The sequence below is a fragment of the Schistocerca serialis genome, chromosome 3, assembly GCF_023864345.2.
Source record: "Schistocerca serialis cubense isolate TAMUIC-IGC-003099 chromosome 3, iqSchSeri2.2, whole genome shotgun sequence".
Classification (NCBI taxonomy): Eukaryota; Metazoa; Arthropoda; class Insecta; order Orthoptera; family Acrididae; genus Schistocerca; species Schistocerca serialis.
In genome coordinates, this window is record NC_064640.1 from 94,266,569 (window position 1) to 94,282,441 (window position 15,873).

At 45.6% G+C, this 15,873-nt stretch overlaps 1 protein-coding gene and 1 pseudogene across 1 annotated transcript in view; both read right to left on the reverse strand.

Moving 5' to 3' along the window:
• Nucleotides 1–15,873, reverse strand: part of LOC126471533 (uncharacterized) — a 228,362-nt gene that overhangs the window by 161,194 nt on the left and 51,295 nt on the right. The gene's annotated exons all lie outside the window — the stretch shown is intronic.
• Nucleotides 4,638–4,755, reverse strand: LOC126472323 (5S ribosomal RNA; annotated as a pseudogene).

Genomic DNA, 15,873 nt, shown 5'->3' on the forward strand with positions numbered 1-15,873 from the left:
TCACTTAGCAATAACATTCTTTCCTCTGCAAGTCATCCATTAAGAGGTTGATGGCGGCATCTAGACGCGCAGGCAGTCGTGGACATCTCACCACAACATACAGCGGCGTATTTGGCAGTGAGTATCCCAGGCAGGGGTGCTGCTGGGTCACCTTGCAGACACAAGGCTGTTGTCAGTTGTCCAGTAAGCGGCAGCGTACTCAGGGCTTATGGCTGCTCCCACAAGTTGAAAGGCGCGCACGCGCTAAACGCAGGACTCCTTGGAGGCGCCCAAAGTCCTGAATGAAGATAACCTAGAGGAGGTCTTCTCTTGCTGGCACCGGCAGGCTGGCTGATGACACTGATAGACGTAGTAGAAGCCACTTAGCCCACATGGGACTAACACCTGGCGTGCAGAATGGTGCAAATGGCTCTGAGCACTATGGGACTCAACTTCTGAGGTCATTAGTCCCCTAGAACTTAGAACTAGTTAAACCTAACCAACCTAAGGACATCACAAACATCCATGCCCGAGGCAGGATTCGAACCTGCGACCGTAGCGGTCTTGCGGTTCCAGACTGCAGCGCCTTTAACCGCACGGCCACTTCGGCCGGCTCGTGCGTGCAGAATGCGACGGCATTGGCTGTAGTCAAAGACAAGATGTTGCTAGGGGCTGAGTGGAGAGCATTTACAGTCGCTCTGCCCAGCTATATTGTGACATGACACCATCTCCGATCATGTAGGTCACCATGGTAGTGTGGCGTTGTACCACAGTATGTGGGAATTCAGCCCACTACTGTGGCGAACACACCATCATGTGCCGGGACGATTATAGCACCTGCGAGCAAATAGGCAGCTACCTGCCTCTCACTGGGATGCGCAGCCGGTAAGGGAGTTGTTGCCGCAACTCTCTATTCACACATTGGGTCTTGCACCTAGAGGATGGAGGAAAATGGGCAGATTCCGTCTTCGTAGAATCCTGAAAGTATTCGACAGTAAACCATATTGTCGACTCGTAAACAAGACACAGTCAGTCGGAGTATCTTCACAGGTATGCTTCTGACTCGAAGAAATTTTGATTAAGAGAACTACAGGGTGGCGCACGAAATGTGTTACCATTTTGTTTTTGAATATAAACTTTATTGTCAATACAATCTGAAAGGAACATATACTACAATGGAGAGCCATCCATGGAGATTTGTTCTAATTCAGCACATGCTCAATATGTCCACCATTTCGTTTCCTAACTTTCTTCAAACGAACACTGAAGTTAGTGATTACCCTACGGCACATGTCTTCCGTAATTTCACTGCAAGCTTGAAGAATAAGTCTTCTGAGATCCATTAAATCACATGGACATTTCGGGAAATTTTTTTCCTTTAGCTACCCCCAAAGAAAAAAGTCACATGGATTGAGGTCTGGACTATTGGGGGACCAATTTTGTCCGTCATTGAAGCGACCTGGAAACCTGAGTGAAATGATCCGCATGTCGAAATGCCCTTGTAAAAACTCCAACACAGTGTTTGCAATATGTGGCCTTGCTCCATCTTGCATGAAACACTGCGTGTTGAAGGGAAAGGCAGTAGCAAGAAGCTGTGGAATGAAGCTATTGCAAAGCGTGCTCAAATAACGCTCGCTGTTCACAGATTCTTCAAAGAAAAAGGGTCCAATAAGTCCGTGACTGGAAATTGCTGCCCACGCTGTAATCCTCGGAGCATAATGTTGTCGTTCATGAGGCACTTGTGGGCTTTCAGTGGCCCAAAAGCGTACATTTTGTTTGTTAACCACACCGTCTAAATGAAAATGCGCCTCGTCTGAAAACAAAACATTGATGAGAGTTTCTTCCCTATCCTCCTCCCACTGAACAAACAGTAGTCTCTGCTGCTTGTGTTCTTCAGTGAGCTTCTGTGCACAGGTCATCTTGTATGAGTACATATGGAGGCCACTTTTAAGAATGCGTTGAACGGAGCGTCTGGATATTCCCAGTTCCCAGTTGCACTGCTGCCTTTCTAAACGATTTCCCGGGACTTCTCTGTACAGCAACTCGTACTGCTTCAATATTCTCCGGCGAACAAACAGCCTTAGACCGAGGTCGCTTCGCTTCCAATACTGTTCCTTCCTGTACAAGTTTATCGTACAACCTGTGGATGGTCTTCTTGCAAGGAACCCATCGTATGTTAAACTGTTGTCGAAAACGCCTCTGAGTCACAACAAGGCTTTTCGTTTCATGAAAAAGTAACACAATTGCCGATCGTTGCTGTGTCGTCAGTCTTCCATTGTCAGCAATTGCTACTTAGTAGTCTCCTAGCGGCAGTATCGTGAATTACACGTCATTTCGTAACTCATTTGCTTTTCCAAGCTCTGCTGGTACTGCTGTAGAAATCCCAGCGGGAAATCTAATGTGCGTCGTAAATTGTGAAAGAAACAATTGGTAACATATTTCGTGCGCCGCCCTGTAAGTACGTTATACAAGGTGCGTCTGAGAAGTTCGGTGAATGGTCTCAGAAAATAAAAGAAACAGGAGTTACAAATGAAGTATCGCTACTGGCCTTCAGAGTGACCACTTCAGCTACAGCAAACTTCTGACGTCGGTTGTAAAGCTATTGCAAATTGTCAGTAAACGCGTCTTCTGGAATCGCCCAAAGCACCAAGGTCAAGCTTATTGGATATCCGCATCATTACAGAAAATGAGACCTGATGCTACCAGTACGACTCGGAGACAAAGCGACAGTCAATGGCATTGTGCTCATCATCTCCCTTGCGTCCCAAAAAAGGTCGTCTGACGAAATCCGATTTTAAGATGACGTTGATCACCCTTTCCGACAGCAAGGACTTGATGCATCAAGAATTTCTACCCGAGGGAGGCGGGATAGACAATGAACACCGTGAGATTGACTGTCGCCTGGTCTTCAGATCGTAGTGGCAGGACCAGGTTTAATTACCTTCAGTTATGTGGATATCCAACAACGCCTTACCATGATGCTTCGAGTGATTCCACAAAAGGCTTTTGCTGACAGTTTGCAACGGCTTTACAACCGACGTCAGAAGTGTGTTACAGCTAATGGTGATTACTCTGAAAGCCAGTAAAGGTATTTGGTTTCTAACTCTTGTTTCTTTTATTTTCTGAGACCCTTCACCAAACTTTTCAGACGTACCTTGCACAAGGCGCTGAATGTTCAACAGAAATAAAAAGAATTTCTCGTGTCGTCCAAGGAAGCTTAAGAGGACCGCTAATGTTCTTAATATACATAAAAGATTTACCACCTGCGGTCGACAGCACTATCAGATTGTTCGCTGTCGATGCTGTTTTCTACATGAAAGTATCTTCTCAGATGATTGTAAGGCAATGCAGAACGACGTGTGCAGGTTTTACTCTTGGTGTAATAAAGGACTGCTCTCCCTAAACGAGGACCCAAGATGATGTTAACAAACAAAACCGAAAACATAACGGTATCGCATTTACAAGCTTAGTGGTTAAGTCCTGAAGCCTCTCACGCCGTTTAAATTTTATTAAGAAGAAACATGAAACTAGCTGAACGCGTGAAATCAGTGGCAGAAAAGGCGAAAGGAAGGCTTATATATGTTGGGACGGTTTGGGAATATCTAGTTCGTCTACAAAGGAAATTAAGTGCAAAACACTTGTGCGAAACATAGAAGAGTACTGCTCCAGAACATTTAGTCCTTAACAGTTAGGCATGAGAGCAGACATCGAACGGATTAGGAGGTGCGTTGCTACAACAGTAACAGGTCGGTATAGTCCATAGGAAAAGGTGACAGAGACGCTCCGGAAATTTAAATGTGAATCTTTGGAAGAAAGGCGACGTTGTTCTCGCAAAACCCTGTCAAATAAATTTAGGTAACCGATATTCGAGGAAGACTATACGACAGTTCTACTCCTCCATCGGATATGTCATGTAAGGATCATGAAAAGAAGATAAGAGAGGTTAGGATGAGCACAGAAGGATACAGATAGTCGTTTTTTCCTCGCTCAATGCATGAATGGAACAGATCACTAATTTACTAATACTGCATATCAACCATGTACTTCCTGGAATGAACCATACGTTATAGAGTCTTGTGGAGTATATACGTAGATGTACCTACAGATAATATGTATCCTGCACTGCTCACATATCGGAGGAGTGCTGCCCAGTGACGAGGTGTGAAAGGGGGCTTGGGGAATGAAGCTTTTCGAGATGGCTGTCGTGTTAAATAAACAATACCTGATCAAAAGTACGCAGATAGCCCGCTATAAAGGGAAATTAATCATTACACGTCACGAGAGGTAGATTCGCTAGTATAAAGGAAGTGTGGTTGTGTTGTGTGCCGTTAGTAGAGAAGCGGCAACAGCAGAATGTATCGGTCGGGAGAGCTCAATTACTGCGAAAGCGGACTAATTACTGGATGTCCCCGCAGTAACAAATCTATCATGGACATTTCAGTCCTTCTAAAGCTGCCCAAGATGATTGTTGTTAACGTTATTAAACTAAACTCTGTCCGAACAGGCCTTTGAAGACCCAACGGTACCTACCGGCCGCCGTGTCATCCTCAGTCCACAGGCGTCACTCCCGGCCATATGTCAGTTGATGAGACCGGAGCCTCTACTTCTCAATCAAGTAGCTCCTCAGTTTGCCTCACAAGGGCTGAGTGCACCCCGCTTGTCAACAGCGCTCGGCAGACCGGGTGGCCACCCATCCAAATGCTAGCCCAGCCCAACAGCGCTTAACTTCGGTGATCTGACGGGAATTGGTGTTACCACTGCGGCAAGGCCGTTGGCTGTTAACGTTATTGTGAAGCGAAAAACGCGAAGACCAGACGTCAAGTGCTGTAGGATTCAAAATGGTTCAAATGGCCTATGGGACATAACATCTGAGGTCATCAGTCCCCTAGACTTAGAACTACTTAAACCTAACTAACCGAAGGACATCGCACACATCCAGGCCCGAGGCAGGATTCGAACCTGCGACCGCAGCAGCCGCGTGGTTCCGGACTGAAGCGCCTAGAACCGCTCGGCCACCGCGGCCGGCGTGCTGTGGGACAAGGACCGTGAAGCACTGCGGGGAGTGTTTGTAACTTGTCGCATGGAATCAGCGGGAGGAATCACTCGTCAGTTCCAAAGTGCTACCAACAGTCCAGTTAGCACAATGACTGTCTGAAGGTAGTTAAAAAGAACAGGATGCAGTTATCGATCAGATCCTCATAAACCACAAATTTCTGTAGTCAGTGCTAAACGACGTTTGAGGTGGTGTAAAGAGCGACGCCACTGAGCAATGGAACACGGGAAACGAGTGATTTGGAGTGGTCCATCATGGTACACACTGTCATAATCCAATGTAAGAGGGTGTGTTTGGCGGATGCCTGGAAAAAATTATATGACATGTTCAGTGCCAACCGCGAAGTACTGGGGAGCTGGTGTTACAGTGTGAGGGTGTTTTTCGTGTTTATGTTGTGAATCCCATACAGTGCTTAAGAAAAGGCTAAAAGCTGACGGATATGAACACATGTTACAGCACTGCGTATTGCGTACTTTAGAGAAACAGTGCGGAGACGATGATTGCGGCTATGTACTCCACCATAAAACAGTATTTGTTTACAATAACACTCCTGAAACTGGCTGGCATGTCCAGTGTCCCGATCTAAACAAAATGGTATAATTTTCGGATGAGTTAGATCATCGAATTCGCTTCAGATCCCATTGTCTAATATCACTACTTTCTCTGGTATCGACTGTCCATAGACATTCAGACACCTTATTGAAAGTGTCTCCAGCAGAGTTCAAGCCACCGTAAAGGTGAGGACTGGACACATCCCATACTGATGTCCACTAACAGGTATCCAGATACTTCTGATCAGATGGTGTACTACACTATTTCGTAGGCAACATTAAGTTATTTCTATAATTCCAAGAGCACGACATAAGTATAACTCGTTGTTTACTCGTATACATGACAGTTACTGTTAAAACCTTATAAAGGTTGAAGCGAGAACTTCTTACACAAAGTTTTCCATGAGAATATGAGTTTGGAAAATGTTTGTTTCCTTATTACAAGAGAAACATTATTGATTCACGTTTTAACTGTCGCACTGATATTGGTGTCTCTTACTTAATTTAGCTGTGTTGTAGACTACTCCTTGAATGAATTGGTTTGCCACGCCACATGATCCCAGGGTCTCAATTTACCTTAGGTATTAACTTATGGGCCGGTGTTACAGATAATCGTTTGATAGGGTCGAACATACTCAGGCAGGCCAGAGGTCTCTGATTTCCTTTCAGAAGTACTGGTGGAGTTCTTTGAAAATGGCCCTCTGAAAACACTCGAACTAATTTGCTTTCAACAAGATGGCGCGTCAGCACATTTCCCTTCGGAACCTCTTCAAAGAACTCTTCTGGAAAAGGTGTTCAGGTCAAGCAAGACCACACGTCTTAGCTGCCAAGGTCCCTTGCTTTGATTCTCTCCTGGATAATGGAATGGGAGATTTGGTTGCACTTCTTATGCGTTTGGCAAAAATTATTCGCCATACACGGGTAGTTTTGACCGAGTACTTGTATATAAGAATACACTGGATAGGAACAAACTTTGTGGTGAATCTTAATTTAAGGAGAGAAACTGAAAAATTACCTTGGCGCCAATTGTATGTTTCTGGCGCATTTGGTTGTCGATGTCTCCCTGATGCAACTATCGCTCTCTCTCACTAGCTCGTTCATTACCTAGTGAGTGTCGAGTCGAGAGGAAAATAACAAAGCAATAAAATTCGTTTTGCGTTCTGCGCTTGAACAGATGCTACTCTGTTACAAATGAGAGGCGTGATTTTCGTCAGCTCGAAAGCTAGCAGTTTCAACACAGTGCTTGTGAAACGTGTCCATATGAGCCGTTCCATTGGTCTTGGAAAGCAACCTTCGGTTTTGCTACAATTCTTAACAACTCAAATGTTCGATGTTGTTATGCTGGAGCCAAGGTACCCCTGCGGGCCAGCAACCCATATTACACCGCAGAGGACGGAGTTGTCTATGTCCAAGGTGTACCAAAAGCACCATGGTAAACACCAGCTATTTACATACAAGATAATGGAAACAGACATTCCGAACACTACTTCCTGCAGGTGGAGCTCGAGCCACGGCCTACAAGAAGTATTACTACGCCAAAACCTGATTGGCTGGAGACGGCTATTTAGGGGCTAGAATCAGCCCCGAAGTTATCCTGTACACCTCCCGTAAACTCGATCCTCCTCACCCGCTCGTCTCCCCAATCCTCTCCCACCCCCGCCCGCTGCCGTGCCTGTATTCCCACGTCCCACCTGGTCTCCATCTCTCCACCCTCCTTACCCTCTCACAAGGTGGCTTCCGCCAGCTCCCTCTCCCTGATGATGCCCTCCTCCCCTCCATCTACCCCCCCTACCAACTTTGATCCTCCCACCCTCCCCCTGTGCTTGTTCCTCTGGGCACCCTCCCTCCCTTCTCTCCCCTTTCCCTCCCTCCACCATTTCTCCCCACTCCTCCCCTGGGCTTCCCCTCCCCTGTCCCTCTCCTCCTGCCCCCGTATCCTCAGCCATTGGTATCCTTGTTCTTCCCTCTCCCCCACCTCACCCCTGTTCCCCTCTTGGCAGGTCCCCGGACTTGCACACGATCAGTGGACATTCGCACGCCGGAGATCACCGCCATCAGTGTCTCGTGTGTGCCGTCATGTTTAGTGTTCAGTGTTCACCGTCACACTCCATCGTTCACCAGTGTCGTCGTCTTCTTCAGTGTTTGTGCGTCGTATCAACAGTTTGCAGTGTGGATTATCATCGAGTGTGAACGGCTCCGTGTTTGTCTTTATGTGTCTACTGCTTTATTGCCCACCGTTTTCTTAACTTATGTGTCTTCTCAGTGGTTTTTTTTTCCTCATTATGTATCCTCTGGCTGAAGAGCAGCGTAGAATGCTGCTGACAGCCTGCCTGTTGTACAGGTTTAAAATAACAATAAAGAAAAAAAAAAAACCAAAGTTCAGTTCACTCCGGATGACGACCTCGTGGACTTCGACCGCTGAAGATTACGTCTCCGTCTCTGAATTGGACTTTTGCTGGTGTGTGTGTGTGTGTGTGTGTGTGTGTGTGTGTGTGTGTGTGTGTTACCACGAACCTTTGTGGAAAATTAGAAGTGAACTTTTTGTTTGCCTCAATTAGGAGACTTTTACTGGCATCGTTATTGTTATTGTTGTTTTGTTGTTCAGTCATCAACCTTGCGAACGTACATAAATCAAAGATTTGTTGCGAAAAATTGCGAATTGTCAGTCACAACAGGTGTGACTATGCCAGAAGAGAAAGACTGACTAGAGAGTGCGTTATATTGCAACGGCATTTCAATGCCAAAGGAAAATGTCTTTTTCAGTTTTAGTTTCAAATTCATAACTATGTTCTGTACCTATCTATTATCATGTATTCATGTCATATCTTTCCTGTCCCCACCGTTGTCTGCTAATATGAATGTGTGATTTGTCTGTAGGCGGCACTTCGGGTTTTCTTAGTTGCCAGGAGGTTTCCTTGAATGTTAAGAGCAGTTTAGCCACCCTTTGTGTAAAGCTTTGAGTACGGCTACGTTGGGTCAGAGAGGCATTAGTGGCCACTGGTCAGCATCCATTGTACGGTTGGTACAGGCAGAAACCGCTTACGCTCGCTGAGACCTTCCGTGTCACTGTGTAGACCCCAGGGACGGAGCAAGTTAGTTTTACTCTTGCCTAGGAGGCCGGTGAGTAAGGATCCTCTGAGCAGTATCTCTAGTTGCTAAGTTGAAATGTATGAGGGTTATCTTTGTTTGAGTTTCAGGTAGTCACTCTAGTGTGTGGCATTGATAATCATGCCGCACCAGCTATTTCAGTAAGGGAACTGTATTAATTTCATTAGTATTCAGTTTATTCGATGAGGTCTTTTGTGCAACTGCAACTTGGCGTGGGCGAGCGGTGCCACCACGTGATGTACAGATTTTGTTAGTTTCGCGTATTATGTATAAATGTGTCGTGTGATTTGTGGGATCCTTGTGTTAAATTTTATTTAATTTGCCGTCCAATTTGTGTTTCATTCGCACGGACTTGGCAGCCCAAACTCTGCTGCACCACGCGCATTTCTTTGTAAACCATGAGGCTCGAGATCGGAATTAACAACTCTCGTGTTCCATTTGAATCCTCAATTTCGTCAAGGAGTAGATGTTCTTTCGTTTGGTAAATTTATTTACAAAATTACTGAGTTGTATGAAATTTAAGGGCTTTATTCTCTGAAATTTGCCGTTAAATCCAGTCGCTCTCTGACCCAGTGAGCTTCCATGTGAAGTAGGGAAGCGTTCTTCTAAATTCCATCTTTTGCTGTGTGAATGATCAGTGCGAACGTGGTGTGTGTGATCCTCAGCCAGCATTCCAAGTAACTGCGTTTTAACTTATCATCTGTGTGTGTGTGTGTGTGTGTGTGTGTGTGTGTGTGTGTGTGTGTGTGAGAGAGAGAGTGTGAGTGTTACTTTTAATGAGGAAATAAATGTTAATTTTTGCTAAATTCGCCGCTATCACATTTCACAGAGCCATTCCGCTCCCTAGTCAGGGTCCTTAAAATCAGTCAGTTAGCACCTCCCCTTAGTAACGTTTCAATGAAATTTATCATGATTATAGTACATCCAGTATATGGATTGGTATTTTATTAAATCATCACATGATCCGTGAGGTGGCGCCTTTTTATCAGTTTAATTAATCTGACAGTAGTCTCCATTAACATCGAAGGAATATCATATGAGAAAGAAGCTCTGCTGTCAGACATCTGCAAACACACAAATTGTGACTTTCTTTTGATACAAGAGATACAGAGGCTACAATGAACGGAGACTACAGGTAAATGGAATGAAATTGATCGTTGAAAGACCAAGTGCTCAATATGGTAGCGCAATATTTGCCAAACCGGACCTTCTAATCCCGAGTGTTTTAAGTGATCCTTGATTGTTAAACAATCAATTTGATTGGGTAGTGCAAAAAAGCTATTTCCCACTATTTTTTATATTGCAATTACGCCATCTCTCCCTTTGCGCCCAGCATTAGCCAATAGCAACACAGTATTCTGAGGAGGGACGAAAACCTGCATCTGTGTGATTGGACACGTATGTTCATGCATGTGTTCACAAAATCTGGGAGTAACCACCTGTGAGAGATAGAGATAGGAAGCAAGTCTGAAACTTCCTGATCAATGGACTGCCACCATCTGTTGCTTTGTTTGGGGTTTCAAGATCAAAGGAGGCTAACATAAGTCCGTGATCAGTGGTATTTTGTGTCATCGTCTCTAATGAGGGTATTGGGCCATTTTCGACCTCCTTGGTGGTGACCAGACGACAGACACATGCACAGGCCACCCAAATAGTGGCTAATGTACTGCACATCATTCTATTCCTCGGTGCTTACAGTTGTTACACCATGAGAAGTGGGGGCAGGGGGTGCAGATATGAGCTCTACCCAAGTGGGGTAGCCCTGCCTACTGCAAGCTGATTAAATGAAGAATACACAAACTGAATTGAACAATATGTATTTTTGATACTGATTTGAATTTCATGTCATGAGATCCTTCCTCTCCAGCAGTGACTGACACTTTTTCCCGCCAATTCACAAGTGGAGGAGAAGAATTGGAGGTGAGGATGGAGAAGTGGGGATGGGATGGGGTGGGGAGGGGAGAGGGGAGGGTTGGGGGATTTCCCAGGAGCGTAACAAGTGACTCAGAACTTGAATAGGGAAAGGTGACAAAAAAGGTGTACTTTTTCCCAGAGGGGTTGGGGAATGAGGTGGTGGAGGAGGAGGAGGAGTTACTGAAAAGGTTTGATTATCCATAGGGGCAAATAAATCAACCTCCATGGGGTCATAAATCAATTAGCAGATCAATAGGTTAAGGGATAGGGAGGTAGAGGGTGTAACCACTCAGCAGTACAATAGTTTAAGGGACCCATGGGGCGAAGAGTGGTGGGGGTTTCATGAAAAACTACGTAGTAGAATAATAGGTTAAGCTTATAAATCAATCATCTGTGACAATTTACTTAAGGTGCATATTAATTTGATATCAAAATTGTCCCAGAGACCCGCCAGGTTAGCCAAGCGCACTAATGCACTGCTTCCTGGACTCGGGTAGGCGCACCGGCCCCGGATCGAATCCGCCTGGCGGATTACCGTCGTCGGTCGGTGTGCTGGCCAGCCTGGATGTGGGTTATAGGCGGTTTCCCACATCCCCCGCTAGGTGAATACTGGGCTGGTCCCCATGTTCCGCCTCAATTACACGACTCACAGACATCTGACCACGCTCGCACTGTTCCATTAATTACACTCGACGCAGACAGCAGGGATACACTAATTCCATCCCGGGGGGTACAGGGTGGCGGCAGGAATGGCATCCGGCGACCCCTTTCAACTAACTTGCCAAATCCGTCGCTAACAATGCCGACCCTGCGTCAGCGCGGGACATGGCACCAGTGAAAGAAGAAAGAAAGAATGAAAATTGTCCCAGAATCCACTTTACTGTACTGCTAATGCTATGGCCTGGCTAATGCTTTTGCAGCATTCCAAGGGTGATCTCGTCAATCTGGAAGGCACAACTGATCAATGTAAGTATGCATCTATCCTTATGGACCTTGTCCACCACTACATGCAGTTCGATTTTCCTCGCCACAATGGCATCTACCAGCAGGATAATGCAACGTGTCACACAGTTTGCAGTGTACATGTGTGGTCCCAAGAACAACAGGATGTGTTTTCTCTTTCCTCTTAATCATTTTCACCTTCATCATCTTCATCATTGTCCTCTTCATATACAGGATGTTCAAAGAAAAGTGTTGAATAGTTTGAGAGGTGGTAGTGCTCATCAAAACAATAAAAATAAGTTCAATAAACATGGGTCCAGAAACGCATACCCTCCGAGATAATCGCGTGTTTATAGGAAAAGCTGTGTAATGCTTGGTTGCAGACATTAGCTTAGTAATTGCATTGGTGCTCCGTCAAATGTGTCGGCAGATTATTATGATGTCTTAATAACTGTACTCTACCAACCATTAGGTGGTCTGCAGTCAGTTGTGTGGTTCAAGTTGTGTTATAGGCTACATCAGTACTCATCATGTTTGTGTCTCATTGTACAGTACTGTCAACACTGGGTACGTTTCATGGCGTTTTACCTTCTTCTAAAGGCGGATTCACCTGTGTTTTTACTATTATTGTGATGTATGTAAGTACAAATGGTGTAATACATTTACATTTTCTCTATTCCACCACTTGTTAGCAATGGAAGCCTATTTCTCGACAAGTGAAATGGTGGATATGATATTTTGGTGGTTTAGCAAATGGACATAGACTGCGAACCTGTGGCTTCTACACTGAAAAGAATCCACAGTGCAGAGTGCCCTCTGATAAGCTGTTTCTAGACTTATCCAGCGTCCAAGGGACACAGGTACCCTTGGAAGACTGACAGTGGAAGGCCCCACATGGTCTGCACACCCGACATGGAGGAACATGTACTACGTTCATTGGAAGAAACCCCTGGAACCAGTGTGCAACGATTAGCAACAGCAGAGGGTGAGTCTCACTCTCTTATCTGGAGGGGCGGGGGGAGGGGTGGGAATGCTTCATGAACAATTACTGTACCCATATCATTTACATTTACAGCGCATTAAGGCTCTAAGGCCACAGTATCATCATTGCACTTGGTGGTTCTGTCAATGGCTGTTGCCGAAGTGTGCCACAGATCCACTGTTCACATCCAAGATTTTATTTACCGATGAGGCAGTGTTCACAAGAGATGGTGCTGTGAATTTCCATAACCGCCGTGTATGAGCAGACTTAAATCCCCAAGCAATTTAGGAAAGAGAGCATCAACACCGATTCTCGATCGAGATATGGGTAGGCGTTCTTGTCGAAAGATTAAAAGATCCATTTGTGCTACCACAAAGATTAACTGGGGCGCATTATCTGGACTTTCTCATTGATGTCTTACCTACCTTGCGGGAGGCTGTGCCATTGCAGCAAGGAATACAAACATGGTTCATGCATGGTGGCGCTCCTGCCCACTTTCTTCACAATGTGTGCGAACATCTGACGCAGATGTGCGGCCACTGCAGGATCGTGACTTCAATGTGCGCCAGCAGTTATAACAACAACTGGGTATACTTCAAAGGCAGCGTCATTCCTCACGCCGGAGGGCAGACGGATGTATTGTATGAATGGACACCACGTTGAACACCTCCAGTAAACACGTGTTTGTCGCAGGAAGTATGCGCTTCAGGACCCATGTTTACTGGACTTACTTTTCTTGTTTCGATGAGTACTAACACCTTTCAAAGTATTCGACACCTTTTTTGTGAACACCCTGCATAATATGTTCCTCATGCCATCTAGAGCGTTATTTATGCCGCACTTCTTGAAAGATTTAAGAATAAAGCCTACTGTCACTCTAGACCACGAATTTTTCTAGCGAAACACTTTAAGATTGTACGTCGTTTTAAAGCTCGTGAATTCATGTCGGGTTTCATCTACCATCCATTTGTTCCATTTATCTCTCATAATCACTTTAAACAGTTTATTTATCGAGACGTCAAGAGGTTGCAATTGTGAAGTAAGTCCTCTTGGAATAATAGCAAGCCGCGCGGGGTAGCGGCGAGGTCTCAGGCGTCTTGTCACGGTCTACGCGGCTCCCCCCGTCGGAGGTTCGAGTCCTCCCTCTGGCATGGGTGTGTGTGTCGTCCTTAGCGTAAGTTAGTTTAAGTTACATTAAGTAGTGCGTAAGTTTAGGGACCGATGACCTCAGCAGTTTCGTCCCATAAGACCTTACCACAAATTTCCTTTTCCAATCACAGCAAGCTCTGTATTTCCCTGTCTCAATTTCTCTTTCAGAGAATTTTCCAAATGACTACTGAAATGATCTAGCAGAAGAAGAGAACTCTTCTTCAATAAGGCACCTTTTCTTCTCTCCCACACTCTGTTAATCAATACGTAATTTCATACCAGCCTCGTCAATCCAACCCTTGTCATGTACGTGAACAACAACGCCTGGAGGTATTTCAGAAAGTTTCGGCATTGTTTTTCGCTTGAAATTGATCATTAGAGTAAGTTTAGTACCGTCAGCACAACATGAAAGGACCACAGCGTAGTACATTTTTTTCACGTCCACTTTTTTTATAGTTACAGTTTTAGCACCTATCATGGCAACTGTTCCGTCACTCGGCATATCATATGTCAAAGGTGTTTCGTCCATATTCGCTATCTGGTTTAATTCCACGCTGGTTATCTATCGATTTTGAATTATAAAGTGATGGAAGGATAGTATTTTTTCTCTTCATACTCTTGCGGAATTTTCTGAGATAATTTGGTTTTGGTTCGCATACTAAATCCATGACACTTCATAAACCAGTAGCATCAACCAACTCCTCCCTTAAAATATGTTAAGTTCCACTGTAGCGCTAGCTTACGAGCGTGTATTTCAATCATTTTTGTCCTAATTCCAGTGCCATTTTGACAGTGTCCTTGAATCCACTTCAATACGTCATCTACTTTTGGCCATTTTGCGTTCAGTCCTCTATTTACAGATTTAGTCTCCTTCATTTTATCCAGTTCTTCTTTATTAGCCCGCCAGTCGCTAATGTATTTTCTTCTGTTGGTGGAGGGCCGAAATGCCGCTCAGCTGCTCTGTTTCCATGTTCTTCTGCATATATCTTATTTTCAATTTATAGCCCGCATCATATGAATACCTTTTATTTTTTTCCAATACGATACTAGCTACTAACAAAAATATTGTACTGTTACCGATAACATTAATCACTTTCAGTTCAAGTTCACTGGCACCGTATACTGCAATGACGCATCACAGGCTAGACAATGTTCTGGGTTTGTGATGGCGAGACGGGAGGGAGATAGTGTTAGCAGGCTTGCGAATCCCCGTAACTCATGTTAGCCCCATCTGTGCACTGCTGCTCCCAGTTGGATTCAATGTTGACAGATATACACTCCTGGAAATTGAAATAAGAACACCGTGAATTCATTGTCCCAGGAAGGGGAAACTTTATTGACACATTCCTGGGGTCAGATACATCACATGATCACACTGACAGAACCACAGGCACATAGACACAGGCAACAGAGCATGCACAATGTCGGCACAAGTACAGTGTATATCCACCTTTCGCAGCAATGCAGGCTGCTACTCTTCCACGGAGACGATCGTAGAGATGCTGGATGTAGTCCTGTGGAACGGCTTGCCATGCCATTTCCACCTGGCGCCTCAGTTGGACCAACGTTCGTGCTGGACGTGCAGACCGCGTGAGACGACGCTTCATCCAGTCCCAAACATGCTCAATGGGGGACAGATCCGGAGATCTTGCTGGCCAGGGTAGTTGACTTACACCTTCTAGAGCACGTTGGGTGGCACGGGATACATGCGGACGTGCATTGTCCTGTTGGAACAGCAAGTTCCCTTGCCGGTCTAGGAATGGTAGAACGATGGGTTCGATAACGGTTTGGATGTACCGTGCACTATTCAGTGTCCCCTCGACGATCACCAGTGGTGTACGGCCAGTGTAGGAGATCGCTCCCCACACCATGATGCCGGGTGTTGGCCCTGTGTGCCTCGGTCGTATGCAGTCCTGATTGTGGCGCTCACCTGCACGGCGCCAAACACGCATACGACCATCATTGGCACCAAGGCAGAAGCGACTCTCATCGCTGAAGACGACACGTCTCCATTCGTCCCTCCATTCACGCCTGTCGCGACACCACTGGAGGCGGGCTGCACGATGTTGGGGCGTGAGCGGAAGACGGCCTAACGGTGTGCGGGACCGTAGCCCAGCTTCATGGAGACGGTTGCGAATGGTCCTCGCCGATACCCCAGGAGCAACAGTGTCCCTAATTTGCTGGGAAGTGGCGGT